Source organism: Rhinolophus ferrumequinum, chromosome 17 (assembly GCF_004115265.2).
Source record: "Rhinolophus ferrumequinum isolate MPI-CBG mRhiFer1 chromosome 17, mRhiFer1_v1.p, whole genome shotgun sequence".
NCBI lineage: Eukaryota > Metazoa > Chordata > Mammalia > Chiroptera > Rhinolophidae > Rhinolophus > Rhinolophus ferrumequinum.
In genome coordinates this window covers 282683-300393 of record NC_046300.1, presented here as the reverse complement: position 1 = coordinate 300393, position 17711 = coordinate 282683, and the positions used below count along the sequence as shown (strand labels likewise).

The following is a 17711-nucleotide window of genomic DNA, read 5'->3' as shown; positions in this document are numbered from 1 at the left end:
CTTTTAACACTGTTTTTTGTATGCGTCAAAATTCTGTTGGCACAAATGCCATTCATCTTTGGAAAACTGTTGTCCATCACTCAAGTATGAGATTGCCGGAGACGTTTGCTCAGACCTGCCCCGTCCTCTGTGCCCGCCTGGGACGGAGGCGAGAGCAGGGTTCGGCCGCAGTCCTGGCCTTCCAGTGGAACGGACGCACTCAGGCCACCCCAGCCCTCGGCTCTGAGAACAATCTGCTGACCAGGGACCCCTGCCCGAGCCGGTGGCTTCTCGGGGCTCTGCTCCCTCGGCTGCAGTGGCTTTGACGGGCAGGCGTGTGGCTCCAGGGATGATTCCAGCCAATGGCTTTGGCAAACCATCCTGGGCCCTGAGGGTGTTCGCCTGGGAACACAGCTGGGCTGGGTGGCTGTCACTGGGGCACTTGCTTCGATGTGAACAGTGAAGGTAGCCCAGAGCTTTGGGATTCAGAGGCGACACAGTGTGGGATGTGGCTGTCAGGAGAGGTGTGTGTGTGTGTGTGTGAGTGTGAGTCAAATGTCACCTCATGGTGAGGAAAGTTATAGTTAAGATTTAACTTTTACGAGACAGAATCTTAAAACCTCAGGGTCGCATTGGGTAGGGTAGAACGGTGCTTCCTGCTTTAGGGTTCATGCAAGTCGAGCAGGTCACTCAGGGCTTGATATTCTGCACAGGTGTCCTCACCTCTGCCCACAGCCCGGAGAATCAGAAAAACCAGGAGCAAAGTCCTTTACAGGATGTGAAGGGTGGGAACAAAGCAAGTTCCGTAGGGGGCTTTCAGTGCAGGTGGGGGAGTCAGTCCAGGGCCTGGGGCCTGGCCCTCCTCCTGGGCCCCATGCTGCTGGCAGCGTGGGTGGGTGGGGTTTTCCGTGTGACTCAATGGTCACGACGTGCACTGACCCAACATGGAGGACAGCGACTCAACCCTGGTTTGGGGCAATCGAAGCCTCATGCTCCCTGGGGAAGCTGACTGACAGGCACTTGCTTGGTCGGGCTTTAGCCCTGAATATTCAAAGGACTCCCCCTGGGCACACCCAGCTCCCAGTCGGGCCGTCCACAGTTGGGATCAGCGAGGTGGCTGGTGGCTCTGGGCTCCTGGCTTCACGTGGGTCTTCCCTGCTTGGCTCCCTGCGTCCCTGGGACCTCAGCGTGTGTGTCACGTGTGGAAGTGAAGTGGCCTCCCCACCCATTGTTTCCTGTGGCCCCTTCCTCATTCCCATGTTCGTGTGAGTCACGTGCTTTTATTTCTTATAATCAAATTTACTTCTGTTAGGTTTTTAGTGGTACTTGTTACCAGTGTTACTGATTAGTCTGTTCTTGCCACGAGAGTGTCCCTCCTGGGAAGGCCAGGCCCCTGCTCTACCCCCCGAAACACCTGTGGCCCCTGTTAATGTTTAAGTGAGGACGGTGGCAGCTGGGTTCTAAAGCCAGAGCTGCCCGCTGCATGTGTGTGTTCAGAAGGCAGAAAGCAGACTGGACGAAGGCCGGCTGCGGCTGAGAAGTGTTACACAAACACAGGTCTCGCAGATGAACCAGGCTTATACGTCAGTGCGTGTAGTTTTCTGGATAATGTCTGGCAGATGAATCAGACTTACCTTGGGGATGTTTTTATTCTTCAGTGGACTTTGAATTAGAAGCAATTTCAGTGCTGTTCTACTTGAGTAGAATTGATAAAATCTGAGATCGCCAGTTTTCCTTTAAACCCTGAGGAAGTTTTAAGTTTGGAGCTCGCAGGCCGTGACTGAACCTGCATTTCTAACAAGGATTGCCTGGCGTTTGTTTACAGATTTGTAGCTCCTGGTACTTTCTGATCCCTCCCCCTCCACGTGGAGTCTAGGAGGCTTGTTCCTACGTCCCCATTTCACCGGTTGCAGAGTCCCACACATGGGGACGATGAAGGCATCCACTGGATGTGGAAGCACCTGTCACAGGAGCGGTGACAAGCCACCTCCTTGGGGACAGGCATCCATGCTGCTCCCACCTCCCAGTCTCAGCGTCTCAGAGTTCGGTTCTCTCACTCGGGCCGTTAGGACGACGCAGAGCAGCTGGGCCTGACGCCCGCCCTCTGGGGCAGCTCTCCTGAGCCAGCATGTCTCCCGCTGGCCCAGCCCCATTGCCTAGATAGAAGCTGTAGAACTTTCATGTCAGAACAGCGAGCACGTTGTCTCAGGTTCAAGGAAGGTGAGGGCTGGGGGGTGATTGCCAGCTTGGGCACCTTGTCAAGGACCCAGGCTCTTCTGGTCATCGCAGCACGGCCGCTCAGTGCCCTCAGGGTCAGAAGCTCCTGCCCTCACACGTGGCCACGGCAGCCTGCAGAGGCTTGCTGGACAGACGGGCTCGCACAGCGACACAGTGCGACACGACGGAAGTTATCACGGCCGCTCGGACCACTGGGACCGTCCACCTTCTCTGAGGGCAGCTGAGATGTGCTGACAAGGGAAGGTGACAGAGGGGCGGGCGCTCCGTGGGCCCTGCCACCGCAGGCCTCGCCTCCCGGAAGCCCCTTCGTGGGTGTGTTCATTGCTCTCAGACAACGTGTGTTTTACAGAGTCCGGATCAAGTGGCGATTCTTTCAGTGGAGAGACCCCACTGTAGACTCAGAGTTTCCTCCTGGGAATTTTGGGCTAACGCCACGCCGTCAGTGCTTTTTTGAGACAAACGCTGTGTGCACAAGTCGGGGGGATGTTTCGATAAATTCCACAATCACGTTTCAGTGCAGATGTGGTGACAGGCCCGTGTACCAGCACAGCTTTTCTGCCGTGCTGTGTAAACCAGGAAAGGACATTGGCTGGGGTACATGTAACCACAAAGAGTGGCATCGAGCTCACCCTCCTTTTTGCTCTGACAGCAGAAATTTGAAGTGAACTTAGAACTGTCACATTGTCACCAGAGGCCTCTGGGCTCCCTCGTCATTTCCCCGATTACGTTAACACAGTGAACGCTGCAGCTTCCTAATGTCTGGCTTTTCCAAAGTTGAGAGAAGTTTGTTTTTGGTTTCCTCAGACATCACTTCTTTGATGTAAAAATCCTTACGTCACAGGATACACTTCAGGAAGTGATTGAGGCATGAAGACGAACTTGGCTTTATGAGAACACGGAGGTTTTTCATTGGAAGCACAGCTTCAGGGAGCAGTGTGTGTTTGGAGGCCTGTGGGGTTTGTCCAGTCTTCCCGTGGATGGGGCCAGGGCCGTCGAATCAGCCTGCTAGTTGGGGACAGTGTTCAGAAGCGCACTGGTCACCTAGATTGTCAGTTGTCACATGAGGGACCGCAGGTCCAGAGGGGTCAGGTGACTTGCTCACGTCTGTTAAGTTGGGTGGACACTGTCGTCTGCAGCCTGCACTCAGCGTTCACAGCGTGGCACATACAGGTACTTTAAGGACTCGACACTTAGGTGACTTGGACGCTGTCACAGGGGCACTTGGTGGTGGTGGGAACAGTGCTGGTAAGGAAACAAGAGCCATAAACTAGCTGCTCCCACCGTCACAGCTGTCACTGTGTGCCGGCCGGCATGCTGAGCGCTGAACAGCCAACGTCACTGCAGCCACACAACAACCATGTTAGTCCCCATTTTACAGACGAAGAAGGTGACAGTTCCAGGTTGGACTGGCCCAGTGTCACACGGCTGGTAAGTGGCAGAGCTAGGATTCCAGCCCAGGTTGCATGACTTTGGAGCCTGGTTCAATAACAAGGCTTATCACCAGTCACGGTGGGAGCGGGGGTCGTGACACTGAGAAGGACAGTTCTTGAGTGGCACCAGGGTGACCTGGAAGATGGGCGGCCCTGGGGAGGACGGGGTCATCTGGTGGACAAAGGGTACAAGTTGACAAGCCCACCTGAGGGAGAGCAGGTGGGGGCAGATGCCGGCAGGGACAGCCCCCAGTGAGGACAGATCCCGGTGGGACAGAACCTGGCCAGGGCTTCAAGCCTGGAAGGAGAAGTTGCTCCAGGTGCTGCGGAAGCTGTTGGGGGCAGGTGTGCTGGCTGGGGGTCCCAGGTCCCGGGGCGGGTGCCCCAAATCGAGGCCATATGGCTGCTGGCGAGGAAAGCCCAGAGGCTTCAGTAGAGGGTGGGCTGGGACACGTGGGCAGGTGGGGGCGGGACGTGTGCACAGCCCTGCAGGCAGGCAGGTGGGTCCCAGGCCTGGAGGGCGACAGCCCCACATCCATGGCTCTGTCACTCGGCTCATGTGGCCCAGAGCTGAGATGTTGGAGGTGGGCTGTAGAAGGCTCCGGAAGCGAGGGTGCGGGAGCAGGGAGGGCAGCAGGCGCAGGACATGGCCTCTGGACCCTCCGCACTCTCAGCAGCCCAGGCCGTGCACGTCCACGTCACGCTCACGGCCCCGCCCAGAGCCGGTGTCCGGCCTGCCGCACGTGGCCTCGAGCCCTGACTCCCGCTGTCCAGGCTGCGTGACCCCCAGCAGGCTGCGGACCCTCTCCAGGCCTCAGACGCGTCTTATGTGCGGTCGCAGGGGGTGGAACAGTCCAGGACACGTTTACAGCAGAGTCACCTCACCTTTTCCATAAAGGGCCGGATGGAGGGCATTTGGGGCTGTGTGGGCCCACAGGTCCCTGGTGTCAGCGCCTTAGATGTGCCCTGAAGGACCCCGCGGCACGTGTTCTGTAGGTCACACCTCTTCATGCCACACCCTCACCCTCTGTCCATGCCATGACCCCTGGGACTCCCACGGAAAGAGGAGGCTGCAGAGGCCGGCCGGACGCTGGGCCATGCGGTGAAGCCGTCCTGTCAGGACACAGGTCTGGTCGACTCTTCCCCAGGGACCGTCAGGTGGGGAAGGACCTTGTCACCAGGCTGCTGAGAGCCAGCCACCCAGCCTGCGTGGGCCCTGCGCCCGGGCTTCCTGGGGACGGAGCCTGGTGTGGGCGCCACCACAGCGTCTGTCCTGCACTCCCAGCCTGGTGACACTCACGGCTCCCATCACAGTAGCCGTGCCTGGGACGTCGTGTTCCGCCTGGACAGTGGGGCCTCAGGTGTGTCTGGGGCCGGTGAGGACGCTCACAGGTGATTAGAGTGCAGGAGGTGACTGGAGCCTCGGGCTCTCCACTGTCAGCTCTCAGGGTCCAGGGAGCCAGCATGGGGCGCCCCTGCCTGCCCCGTCCCTGCCTGCCCCTGCCTGTCCCCGCCCCTGCCTGCCCCACCCCTGCCTGTCCCCGCCCCCGCCCCCCTGAGGGCAGGGAGGGCGCTGGACATGCCTCCAGGAACAGCGGCCACGCGGGGGACACTGCCCTGTGCTGCCCACCTTTCTGTGCCAACTGAATGGATACTCTGCAGCTCACCGTCATCCTGGGGCGAAGTGTTATATGATGGATTAAAAATACTTAGTTTTCCCAAGAATGGTAGTTTTGAGCCACACACTGACACTGACGTCTTACAAAGAGCTGTCATGCTGTGCCCTTAGGATGGTCACATTAGTGTTTCGTACTTACCTTTTTCTTTTTCAGCACCTGCCGGCAGGCTTCCCCTGGCGCAGAGCCAGACGCGGACAGGGTTTCAGGTCATAGAAGCAGCTGGTTGCACTACAGAGGCCAGATTTTGGAAACAGTTTCTATATTTATTTGATTTCTTCACATTTAAGAAGAGATACCCATTAAAGACATAGTTTTTTCCACACTGCGTTTTTGTTTCATGGAACACACAGAAAATGTGGGACCGGGCACTCCCACCAGCTGGGGACTGCTGAAGACTGGTATTTCTTCTCCTTTTTATACGTAGAAAAGAATATTGACACTAAGCCTTTAATCTACTCTGAACTTTCTTATTTGTGCATTTCTCTCCTTGACTTTGAAACACAAATTGAGCTAAATGATGTTTACTGTTCTAAAACTCGCTGATTAGAGTTAATTAAATGATTTGAAATGATGTTTTAAAACCTTATTAAATCTCCTGCCTCTGAATCATTATGACAACCTAGTTTCCCGTGTCTGTGAAAACTGTTTGGAAAGATAGTCTTGGTCTTTTGACATAAGATACAACATTTAAATATTAAATCGGAGAAAACAGCCAGTGACCTGAATTGATTAAAATGGCTGAGGAAGGTTCCAGACTTGTGATTACTTTCATGTCAATCACTGGTTTGATTCCATAGTTTCTAACAGGAGGACTCGGATTTAAAATGCACCGTTATTAACCTAAATGAGGACTAAACGAGCACACACCACAGAACGGAGGATTCAAACCATCAGATGAGAAATCATCCCAGAAAACCAACTTCCTGTGGGAAAACGAGTGATAGCCTCCCAGGAAAGGAAACTCATCCCTGGAAGCAGCTGTCAGCTTTAATGCACTTTTTTTTTTTCTTTTCCGGAAGTGGAAACGGTCTCATAAAACAAAGAAAACTTGTGCTGACTCTGTGTGTGGCCGCTGGCTTCCCCTGGCTGAGCCATCCTCTGGCTGCAGAGGCCAGGCGTTCTCCTTGTGCAGCAGCTGGAGCAGGGGCTGGGACCCCTGCAGGCCACCCTGCTGCTGTGTCACCGTCACAGGCGCCCACGGGTGTTCTGGGGGAGGCAGGAAGGAGGCAGAGCCGGGCAGGGAGGCGTGACTCAGCCGAGTCACCACACAGCTTTCTGTGGAGGGACAGGGGACCTGGAGCTGGGTGGCACCTGGTCCTGGGCTGTGTCCGCCCCCCACCACGGGCGCCGAGACCTTGGTGCCTTTCCGAGAACCGCTCAGATGGCCTGTCTGCAGGGTGCCCTTGGCTCCTGGCACCAGGTCCTTTCTAGCTCTGAGTGTCTCCGCACGGGGATTGTGACTCTTGCTGTCCTCTCCCTGTTTTGTGCACCAGGCATCGTGCCTGCCCCCAGGAAGCCCCCAGTAAACAGCCGCTCAAGGAGAAACATGACCTCTTGGTGCTCCTCTCGCTTTATTTAGACGCAGCGTCTCCTGGTGAAAATATTTACATTAATTTCAGCAGCTCGTTTTGGGGGCATTGCACTGTGTTTCCCAACAGGAAAAGGACAAAACCACAGGTTTTTTTTTATATTAGATATTATGTTTGTATATAATTTTCTCATGAAGTAAATTATGTGAACTTTCTATCAGTAATATCTGAAACCATTTTAGCCGTCTTAACTTTTTATTCAGATTTCTAAAAATGATTCCGTATTATGTTTGCGATTTCCTTTTTGTTTAAGGCACTAAAAATTTCTAAGAGGAAGGAGGGAGTTTGTAATTGTGCTCATTTTGAAGGTGAGGATTCTGAATGTTAATAGGATTTCTCAGTGGAGCATTTGGGAAGGAATTCGGGGAGGGGGGCGTTTTCAGGAACTTCCTCTTGTGGTCTGTGCACGTGTTTGGCAGTTACTGCCTTTTCATACTCACTTCAGTGATTAGCACAGCGCCCTGCGTGTAGTAGACATTGTGCACGTTTGTGTGTGGGTGTGTGTGTGTGTGCGTGGGTGTGAACGTGCACATGTGTGTGTGCATGCATGTTCATATGTGTATGTGTGTGCCTGTATGTGTGTGCGTGTGTGTGTTCTGGGTAAGGATGTGGAAGGAGGCATGAATCCAACTATAAACAGTCTTGTATTTAAGCGTATTCTCTTCACTTTTGTACATTTTCCACAATAGTTGCTGTGAATTCAGAACTAGGGATCCCAGGTTACCTTTGGTGCCCTGGTCATTGCCCGGCCCTTCCCAGGCCCCCTCCAGGCCCCTCCTGAGTGTTGCCTGGCTGTGCCTGTTTCCTGTGTGCTATCCCCTCAGAGTATGGGACTTTGACAGGTGCCCGGGACCGAGACTCCTGGAGCGTGGGGGCCCCGTGCTGGAGCCAGGACAGCCCTTGTTCTTGTGACAGAAAGCCTGTCCACAGACAGTCATGTCGGGACAGCCTGCACTCCTGGATCCTGGCAGACGCAGGTCCTGCCTGTTGGTCTGTGGCTGCAGAGCTGGGCTCCGTGTACCCTCATTGTCAGCTGTTTGTTGTTATTCCCCTCGGGGACAAATGTGTTCCTTCCAGGCTTCTCCAAGTCCTCATACTTAACCCAAGTGACGCCCTCAATTTCAGTAACTAGCGCTTGTTCCAGGGGACAGAATGGTGGCTCTGAGGGCTCCTTAAAGATGTCAGCAGTTACATGGGACCACCATCTTCCCTGGAAGGAAAATTTACCATCTCTGATTCAAAACAACGCTTTGGCTAGAAATCCCAAATTGTGTCTGAAAAGCAAAAACAGATGTTTAATTTTTCTCTCTGCTCTGCAACTTACCTGCTTTGTCTGGTGACTAAAGTAGGTGGCAGCCAGGCAGGCCGATGGGATCAGGTCCCCTCCTGCCACCGAGGGAGTGGCTGTGGCCTGGACGTGCTTGTCCACAAATGCCTCCGGCTGGGGAGCGCTGTTCACCCCGCCCCTCACGTGGGCTGCAAAGGCCCATTCCACCCAGAAGGCACTGGCGCGGGGGATGTCCTGTGCGAGACTCGCGGTCACTGCACCTGGGGACAGTGCTGCAGGTTGCCATCCATCTCTCTGTATGTCTTGAAGGCTTTTCCTGGTTGGACGTAGGCAATGCCACCCCAAGTGTCAACACTGCTGCCCGGTTTCTCAGGACAGTCATTTCTCTGAGAATGTACATTCAGCCTGTTTGTACTTTTTCACTGTCATAAACATGCTTATGCGAACAGCAGTGATGACTCTGGTGGTGACAAGTGGCACTTAGCACGTGTGATGTGCCCACTCCTGCCGTGTGTGTGTGAAATCTCACAACAGCCCTAGGACAGTTATTCTTATTGTCCCCACTTCATATGAGTAAAACAAGGTGCAGGGAAGTTTTGTGACTTGACCCAGGTGACAGCAGGTGAGTGTCGCAGCTCGGAGCTGAATCCAGGTAGAATCTTGTTGCAGTGTCTACAGCCGCTGAAACACGTGTCCCCCTTGCCTGCCTTTCCCCCTGCCCTGAGCGGTGCCCCCGCTCAGGCCCACGCCTGTACCGCTCTCCCATCTCCCAGCTGTGTGTGACCTTCAGCCGGGGGCCCTGTGTCGGGGACGCCCAGACCCCAGCTGCGTGTCCGTCTGCTGGCACCACAGCCCCCATCCTCACGCGTGTCCCCTCTCCCCTGTGGCTCTGGTCACCGATGTCCCCGCCCCTTTGCATGTCCTTCTCACCTGTCCACATCCTTTGCCAGAGATCAAGGGTCTCCCCTGCCCCCGACCCCCACCTGGCCCGCCAGCCACTCCGCTTTGTCCCGACGCTTGTCTGTGTCCTGAGATCACAGAGCCGAACACTTGTGGACGAGAGCTGGGTGCCCACGCAGCTGTGCTGACCTGCAGTGGACAGTGCGGTTAGTTCCTCCTTCACAGGCCGTGAACAATATGTGAGACAGTTTGTAAAGCCTGTTAACTGTCTTTCGCTGCTACTTACCATGCTCTTTGCAGTTTCTACCTTGGCCCTTCAGTCTTCTGTTTTATATGTCAGTTTTGCGTTTTCCAGTTGTTGGGCACCTGACGCTTTGTCTGTGCACCAGAGAATTGGGCCACGTGGGGAGCAGAGAGCGTGTCTTGTGCTGCCGAGCTCACGTCACCTGCTCCTGAGGGCGGGGCTCTGCTCATCTGGGAGCACGGACATTTTCCTGGATTCTCAAGAGCTGCTTTCCGAACTCTGTGTTTGAGTCTCTCCATCTCCCCACGATGGCACCCGGGGACGGCGCAAATGCTTGGGGGCACCCCTAGACCGACCCAGTTAGAAATGGGCAGTCAGTGACAGTGACGTCTCAGTGATGTTGTACAGGCTTATTTTCTGCAGTAGCTGGTTGATAGACGTGAACTGTCCTTTTGAAAACTGCTACCAACACACACACATGCACCACACACACACACACACACACACACACACACATATGCATCCCATACAGATTTGTTCTTTGCAGTTCCTGTTTTTCCCAGGGAAGAAAATACCCACATTTTATGGGATCATGAAGAATAAATGGGATAATTGCATAAAGTGCCGGTGAACCTGGTGTTTAGATCCAGCCATTACCCAATTAGGGTTAGTCACTGGGCACTGCATGAAAGGGAAAGCTTTGAACCGTGAGAGTCACCAGTGAGAAACGTGATGGTGACTTCCTGGGGCTCGCTGTACCCAGGGGCTGCTCTCAGGTCCCCCGCACATGGGCCCAAGAGGCAATGTGGTGCTCAGGTCGGGAAACTGAGGCCCAGAGGAGCCGTGGCTGGGGCAGAGGACGAGGGCGTGAGGAGGGGTCGCACAGTGGATGTCAGGCGGCTCGAGTGTCCCCTTTGTGGGACTGACCCCGGGCCCAGAGGGGACTGTCCACAAGGAAGGGGTGGCAGGGAGGGGCCCGCAGGGCGGCCTGGGCATGGATGGGCGTTCCAGCCCAGCCTCCGGCAGTGGCCAGCCCTCGCCCGGCCTCAGGTTCTTCACTGGTCAGTAGGAGAGGCCGTTGTGTGTGCTGCTAAGAAAAGTCACACCGTCGTGTATTTTGGGGGCCTGCCTCGTGGCCATAGCACCCCCAGAATACATCCCTTCACCCGGTGAGGATTTCCTCTGAGGGGTTGTCATATTAGGGTAAGGAAAAGAGTTACGTAAGTTTCCTATGTGGCCAAAGGGACAGGGAACAACTGTAGCCAGTCTGACATTCAGTGAGCTTTATAATGTCTGCCTTCCTGTCCCCTCCCGGCCTCCCGTCGTCGTCTTTTACTTCTTTCTCTGCTGAAGTACATTTCAGTATCCATCTGTAAAAGAAAATAAACGTCTTTTTACTTAGCCATGACAGAGGTGACAAAACTGAAAGTTGGCTTACCACCACTTTGGAAAACAATTTAAAACGTGATTTCTGTATTGGTTATGACTGTTGTTGTTATTGTTAAGAGTGGTCGGTCATACCTAACGGTCCTGTGCATGCTCTTCTGTTGTGCTTGCTTTCCTCTTCATCAGATACTATATCACGATTGAAATTTGCTCAAGTTCAGCGAGCAGTGACTAAAACATAGATGTGGACATATTCTAATAAGCGTTGGCGTGTTAGCGTTACGGGCCGGAAGTTTACGGAGAAAGTGCTGCTATGTTCTGACACTGCCGCATTTCCAGCTCCCTGCAGCCCGCTGCCTCCCTCCCAGGTGTGTGAGACCTGTCCTAAGGTTGGGTGTGACTTTCCCGTCTCTATGTGTCATTAAAGACTCTTTCTGGAATTGAGATCGACATTTGCTTAGATTGTTAAGAACCAGATATGGAGACCAGGTTCCTTCGTCTTGGTGGTAACACTCGGTGGATGATACACGGCGATCCCCATTGACCAGATACAGACACCACCCGCCCATGCCCGAGCCCCCGAGGCTTCATAGTCAAAACGACCTCACCGGTTACGACACTTGTCAGTGGAGCAGCCAGCATGGGACCTGTCGGTCTGACTTCGTCTGTGCTCCACGGGTTGTGCTGCAGGGACTGTTTCTCCTCATTGTGAAGGTAAAGTTAGAGTGAACTGTCAACTGATGTTGGTGGCGCCAGTTCAGCGCCAACAGGAACCCCAATTTGGGGTGTGGTGAAGGGGGAACTTTTACTCGGTGCAAACAGCCCAGTTGTAAAGCGGTACAGCTGTCAGGCGGCGAGGTAGCCCTGCTCTGTCATCGGGACGTCTTCCTCCGAGATTCAGCTCCAGTGAGGAAATGCTCTTCAGTAAGAAAGGAAAGTGCACTGCCTGAGCCAGCGAGTAGCTGACTTATATAGACAGAACGCCCCGCCCCTGGTCCCTGATTGCTCCATCCTCATGCAAATAGGGACTCCAAATCCTTGCACTTTGATTGGTCCAAAAAGCATTGTTCTGATTGGTCAAAATGGTGCTGCTCCTATTGGTAAGTAAAGAGGTGGATGGGCATTTAGCTGCACAGCTCTGATTGGACAGGGAAAGCCTCAGTCCTATTGGTTGAATTAGGATTCCAGGAACTCCTTTATAAGGGCTGGTTCGGCCAGCAGGAGCCCGGTGGAGGCAGGCAGCGCAGTGTGGGGTTCTCCCTGACCTTCAGGTCACCGTTCACAGGAGAGGGCCCTGGGCAGAAACCCCTGCTGGGCTTGCTTTTCAATTTGAGCTTTTCAAAGTGAGCCACCAGGAGTCCTTCTCGGGAGGTGTCTTCTTTCTCAGGGTCCACAACATAAACTGTAGTGCAGTTTTGACTGAAGAGTGTGCAGTCTGCAGCCTAGGGATAGAGAATATACTTATATTGGGCTGGAATTTAGGATATCAGATAAGAGCAATGTTAAGGAATGGGAGGAGCTATTCTGCAGACATGTACACTTGGACCTCTTTTTAAAGAACTTGAAAATAGAGACATTACTGCATAGAGTGAGGCTTCCCAACTGGTCTCCTTTGAGGAGGGTTTCAGGAGAGGTAGACGTCACACTGTACAGATGAGAAAGTCAAAGCAGGGCACTCCTTTTCCCGCTTGTACAGGCTCTCGCTGTGGGTGTTTCAGACGGCCTGTGAGGACCTGGGGTGCAGCTGCTCCACTCGCGTGGCCTGAGACCCACAGAGTGGCCGCTGGGTGGACACACGGCACAGCCGTGTCTGACTCCACTGGATGGCGTTGCAATTCCTGCCACTTCAGATAGGAACTGTGGTGACGACGTGCTTTTCTGTACTATCGGCTTCACCTGGTTTTCTCCTGAGGCTGTAATCATACACATTCTGGACAAGAACATCCTGCAAACAAATGTCCACCCCGCAGGGCAGGACACTGGGGCGCGTGGTGACCACCTGACCCTCGTCCCGGCAGGTTCCTGTGCAGCCCTCACGCTGACTTTGTTTTTTCTTGAACATCAGGTCATTTGTCCCTGCCTCTCCCGGACTGTTGGCACCTGTACTTCTTCCTGATGCACAGACGTGTGTTAGAGGGCATCTTTGGGTGGACGCCCAGGATGCCAGACCCTCACTTCCAAAGCCAGCTGGTCCACAGTGAGGACGGAGCACTGGGGTCCTGGTTAGCGTGTGGCTGGACAGGCCTGGTCTGCCCTAGGCCGTGTGCCAAGAGGCCCGGCACTTCCAGTGGAGACAGAATCCCGGCCCACCTGAATCATCTGGGGGTGGTACAGGCACTGGTGGTGAGAAAACTCTCCTGTGTTTGTAAATGTGGAGCCAGCACTGAGAAGCAGAGCTGCAGCACAGTCTCAGGAAGGACCAGACGGACCTGGACTGCCAGCTGCACCCCAGACATCTGGGTCAGCAGGTCTGAGGCGGCCGGAGGGTCTGCGTCTCACACAGGGTCCCAGGTGACGCTGGTGCTGCCAGCTCTGGGAACCCACTTTGAGAACCAGTGGCCTAGAGGGCCAGAGGGATCCTTCCAGTAGCTTCATGATTCTGTTACAGAAAGAGAAGTGACGCCAGCACAGCAGCAAACACGCATGCTGCTTTTAAAGCCCCTGCACACAGGGGACATGTCCCTCCCAGGCACTGAGCAGCTGACTGTTCTCTAAACCGGTCTTGCTAGCAGGCAGCTAGAGCCCAGGTCTGAACGGAATTGGGTTAGAGGTCGGTTAGAAGTTTAAGAAAAAACAAGGTGTTGCAAGGGTCTGCAGGGCTGTGCCACAGGCTGGCAGATCAGTGAACCCTGCAGCTCCTGGCGTACTGCCCGGGGCATGAGCGGGCACAGCGGTGCTCTGGGTAGCGTGAAAAATGGCATCGAAGTGCCAGGGTGACTGGAAACAGGTCCTTCATCCCCCGGAGGGCAGTTTAGCTGCAGAATTACCGCCTGTGGCAACGTGTATGTTTCTTACTGAAACGGACACCCGGCTGTCTCTTCCTCCAATTCTTAGAACTCCTTCGGGTCCCACTTCCTTTTCCGGTCACTTGCGCCATGATGCGTTTGGCGTGGAGGGACGCTGCCCGTGCCCTGCACTGTGGTGCATCTGTGCTGTCCCGACCTTTAGAGAAGGACGTGCTGGGAGAAGCAGCTGCCGCCTGCCCGCGTCCCTGGGCTGTGAACTTGACTCGCTCCCCTTCTTGCCCTCGACACCCCTGGGTGAACTGCCCCGCGCTGGCTGACACAGAAGAAAAGGGCTCATTCTCTCCATGAAAGGGCTATGATTGACGGCAGTCGTGGAGACTGACATCGTGCACCGCATGGCATTCACCCTTGTTGGCGATTCCTGGACGTCCCGGACAGAGCGCCCCTTATCTGTCCTGCAATTAGATGAACAATAATGGTGTCTTTTCAGCGCTGAAGAAGGAAAGGTTCACATGCGACCTCTGCACAGTTGTCACCAACAGACAGGGGCTGGGCTGTCTGCTCAGAGGGCAGGACATCTGGCACCAGAAGAAAGTAGTTCCTGGATGTGTCTGGGCCCCGACAGACGTTCGCGCCTCCGTGGGGTGATGCCTTTCCCCACGTGTCCTCTGCCGGCCGTCGGAAGGTCTTTCTCATCGGTTGGTTCCCTCTGTGACACTTGCCTGCTTGCATTCTCATGTCTTCCTTCACCGGCGTCTGCTTCCTTGGATTTGGTCTTTGTTTTTTTCTTCTTGGTGAATCGCTTTCCTCGACTTGGACACGAGGCTTTCTGACGCGGAAAAGGGAAACCGTCTATTGAGTTTTCAGCCCAAACAGGTGTTGAATGATTGACCCTGTCAGGTGGCTCACTCCAGAAACCTCATTTACTCCCTGCTGCTTTATGACCCTCATAACTCATCAGCGTAATAAAATGCACGTGTGAAAAAACAGCGGCAGAACCCAGGCTTGGCAGTGTGGGGTCTGCCCGGTCCGGTGTTGGAAGGTGTTGGAAAACTAGTGTGATACGGACCCTGCTGAAATACGTCACACACCACGTTCTAGTGTTTACAGAATTGTCGACAGGACCAGAGAGTCGGGGGCGGACGATAAAACGTGACGAGGCCCTGCACTCGGGCCTGTGACACACAGTCGGGCTGCCCAGCAGTGTGACATACTGAGCGCCTGAAACAGCTGAGGTAGGTGTTTAGCAGAAGCCACCTGGGCTTGGGGACACCTGCGAAGATGCAGAGAAAACCTCAGTGTGTGTCCAACGTGTGTGTCACACGTGATGGAGCACAGTGCTGGCAGCGTGCCACCGGAGCGTCTGGGCGGGACACCCGGGGCGGCCCTGATGGGGCATCAGACTGACAGCTGTGTGGCCGCGCTGCCTCAGTTTCTCCCCAGTGAGCAGGGGATAATTCTGGTGCATTGTTCACTGGCTCAGGTGGATTAAATGAATTGATATGTGTGAAGACTTCAGCCCCTTGTCTGACCTGCAGTGAATGCCCAGTAAACATTAGGTAAATTGGGCGTGTCTGAGAGGGATTACACTTTGTTCTGCACAGTCTTAAATTTTCCTGTTTTCTGTAATGAACATGCTTGCCTTTGATAGAAGAAAATATTTTTAAAGCAGAGTCTCCTCATAGGGTTTTAAATGTGTATACACCACAGCTGAGTCACACATAGGTGACTAGAAAGCCATTTGGGGCACATTTTCAGGAGGTTAGGCAACTGCTTTTTGCTGACGTTCAACTCAAATTCCTTATTAATCTCCACAAATGGAGTTAAAAGTTCCCAGAGCCTCTTTCTCCCCGGAGGCTTTGGCTCATGCCTCCTCCGTCACTTGGTGAGATGACAATTGCGTAAGCGGGTTTCTGAGCAGGTCCTTCAATTCGCTGCAGTTGTTTCCAGGAAATAAATACCATTTTGTACCCCCTTAGACGAACTTGCCAAACTTCCGTCTCTAGTCACTTGTGGTTCTTTTGTGCTGTATCGTTTTATAAAACACCACAAGGGCCCAAGTGTGGACGGCTGCCTCATTCCTCCCACGAGAGATTGGAAAACAAATGCTTTGCTTTGTCTTGCGAGGAGCAGCCACAGTAGGTAAGCTTTCACAGGTGTGGACGGAACAGCCACACAGCGTGCATGGTATAAAAAGGTTCCGCTGCACATAGTAGGACGTCGGCTAAATCCCATACGAAATGATAATGCTGGATGAGACGTGCTGCCTTTTATGTCATTTCATTGAAACTTCACTTGCAAACTTCACACGCGTGTCTGTCACTCCGTGGGCACTGCTTGCCCCTCCCCCAGTAGCTGTCAGAGCGGCGGCTCTCGCGGACAGGAGGTCTGAGCCCCGTGTCCCGGGAAGCGCCAGCCTGAGCCTCACATCAGGCCTCCGCCAGGAGCGTCTCAGCAGATTCTCCCGTTCACCCGATCGAAACACTTAGCACAGCAGTGACCCAAACCCCCAGGACTCTGCAGAGCAAGCGGCTGCCCCTTCACCTCTCACTTGGTGTCATTCGCATGACGGCTGAGGTGGCCGCACTCTTGGGTCTGCAGTCGCTGCTGGACGTTGACCCGGCCACTCTGTCCACGTGGTCTTTCCTGTTCCATCCAGGAGACTGACTAGGGACAAGGCACAGGAGGTGACAGTGTCAGGTCCTCGTCACCTCACTCAGAAGTCACCACGTCCTATGGTCAGCGTGTTTAGGCGGCCGGCCCAGGACCCCAGGGAGCAGTCGACCGTCCTCCTGAGCCGCGATCAGCAGGGTCTGTGTCCACCTTGCACGTCTCTCGTGTTGACCGCATCTCGGCGCTTCTGTGAGCACCTTGTTCTCCTCGTGCTTAAAAACGTTTGCGCTGACGGAGCTTCTCTGAACGACGTGTTGTGGTTCATCGCTCGGTAACTGGGACAGTGGCTTGCATTGTGAAAGCCTGTGGAAGGGCTCAACGGTGAGGGGCCTGCGTCCCCTGAGGATTAGCTACCATACGTGACGTGGGACATTTTAGTAACTCCGGTAAAGCCAGTGAGGCTGCCCCTGGAGAAACACAAGGGTGTCTCAGCCCGAGGTGGGGACGGCTTGGGTGTGCTGGGTCCCTGGTGTGCGGGGCCATTTCCTGTCACTGTCAAAGCCCACAGGCTGTTCTGTAAAAACATGTCTGTTTCTTTGGGAAGACACTTTGTCCCAAGATGTGCGTCTTGTGTCAGCCGCTCAGTGACGGGACTTTGGTGACGCCCTTAGCACACGGAGCCTCGGGTCACGGTGTCCCTGCCACGGGCAGCAGGTCCCCACGTGTGTTGGGCTCCAGGACGGCTCCTTGGCAGGCGTCAGGGTTTGCCTTCACCCTCGTCATCGCAGGAGAGGAAAACCCTCGAGTGCCTGTCGCTGAGGGCTGAGTGGTCAGCTCCTGTTCCCAGAGCCCAGAAACCACAGGACGATGGGCTGGATGTCGACGCTCGTGTGTGAGTGAGGTCCCTGTGAAGCACGTCCGTCCATCGTGTGGCTGCAGGTCTGGGGCTCTGACAAGCTGGTCCTGACCATCCCGACACCGGTGGCTTTTCTCATGCAGATTCAAAAGGCTCTTCTTTGTCAGTGAGATGAAGGCGGTGTTTATAGTACAGGAGGTGACCCCACTGTGCTGGGCGTGTGACCCCTGAGGCTCCATGAAGGACGCAGGAGCCTGCCTGCCACCGGGAAGCAGAAGGTGTCACCGTGACCCTGGGAAGCAGGTGCAGGGCCCTGGGGTGAGGTGTGGGCTGGAGGTGGCCTGATACCAACGGGCTCATGCCCGTTGGACACGTCCTCTGTGGACCCAGTGACTGTGCCCGAGGCCTCACAGAGCCCCAAGTGTCCTGCGGTCCCGGAGCCGCTCAGGACAGTGACCTGGGTGCTCAGTGGAACACAGTTTGGGAGACCGTTTCCTGGAACCATGTCCACGGTTTGAGACCAGGGAGGCCCTGAGTCTGGGA

General features: G+C 54.7%; 1 protein-coding gene across 1 annotated transcript in view; it reads left to right on the top strand.

Moving 5' to 3' along the window:
- PDZRN3 (PDZ domain containing ring finger 3) overlaps positions 1-17711 on the top strand; it is a 152174-nt gene that overhangs the window by 35450 nt on the left and 99013 nt on the right. The gene's annotated exons all lie outside the window — the stretch shown is intronic.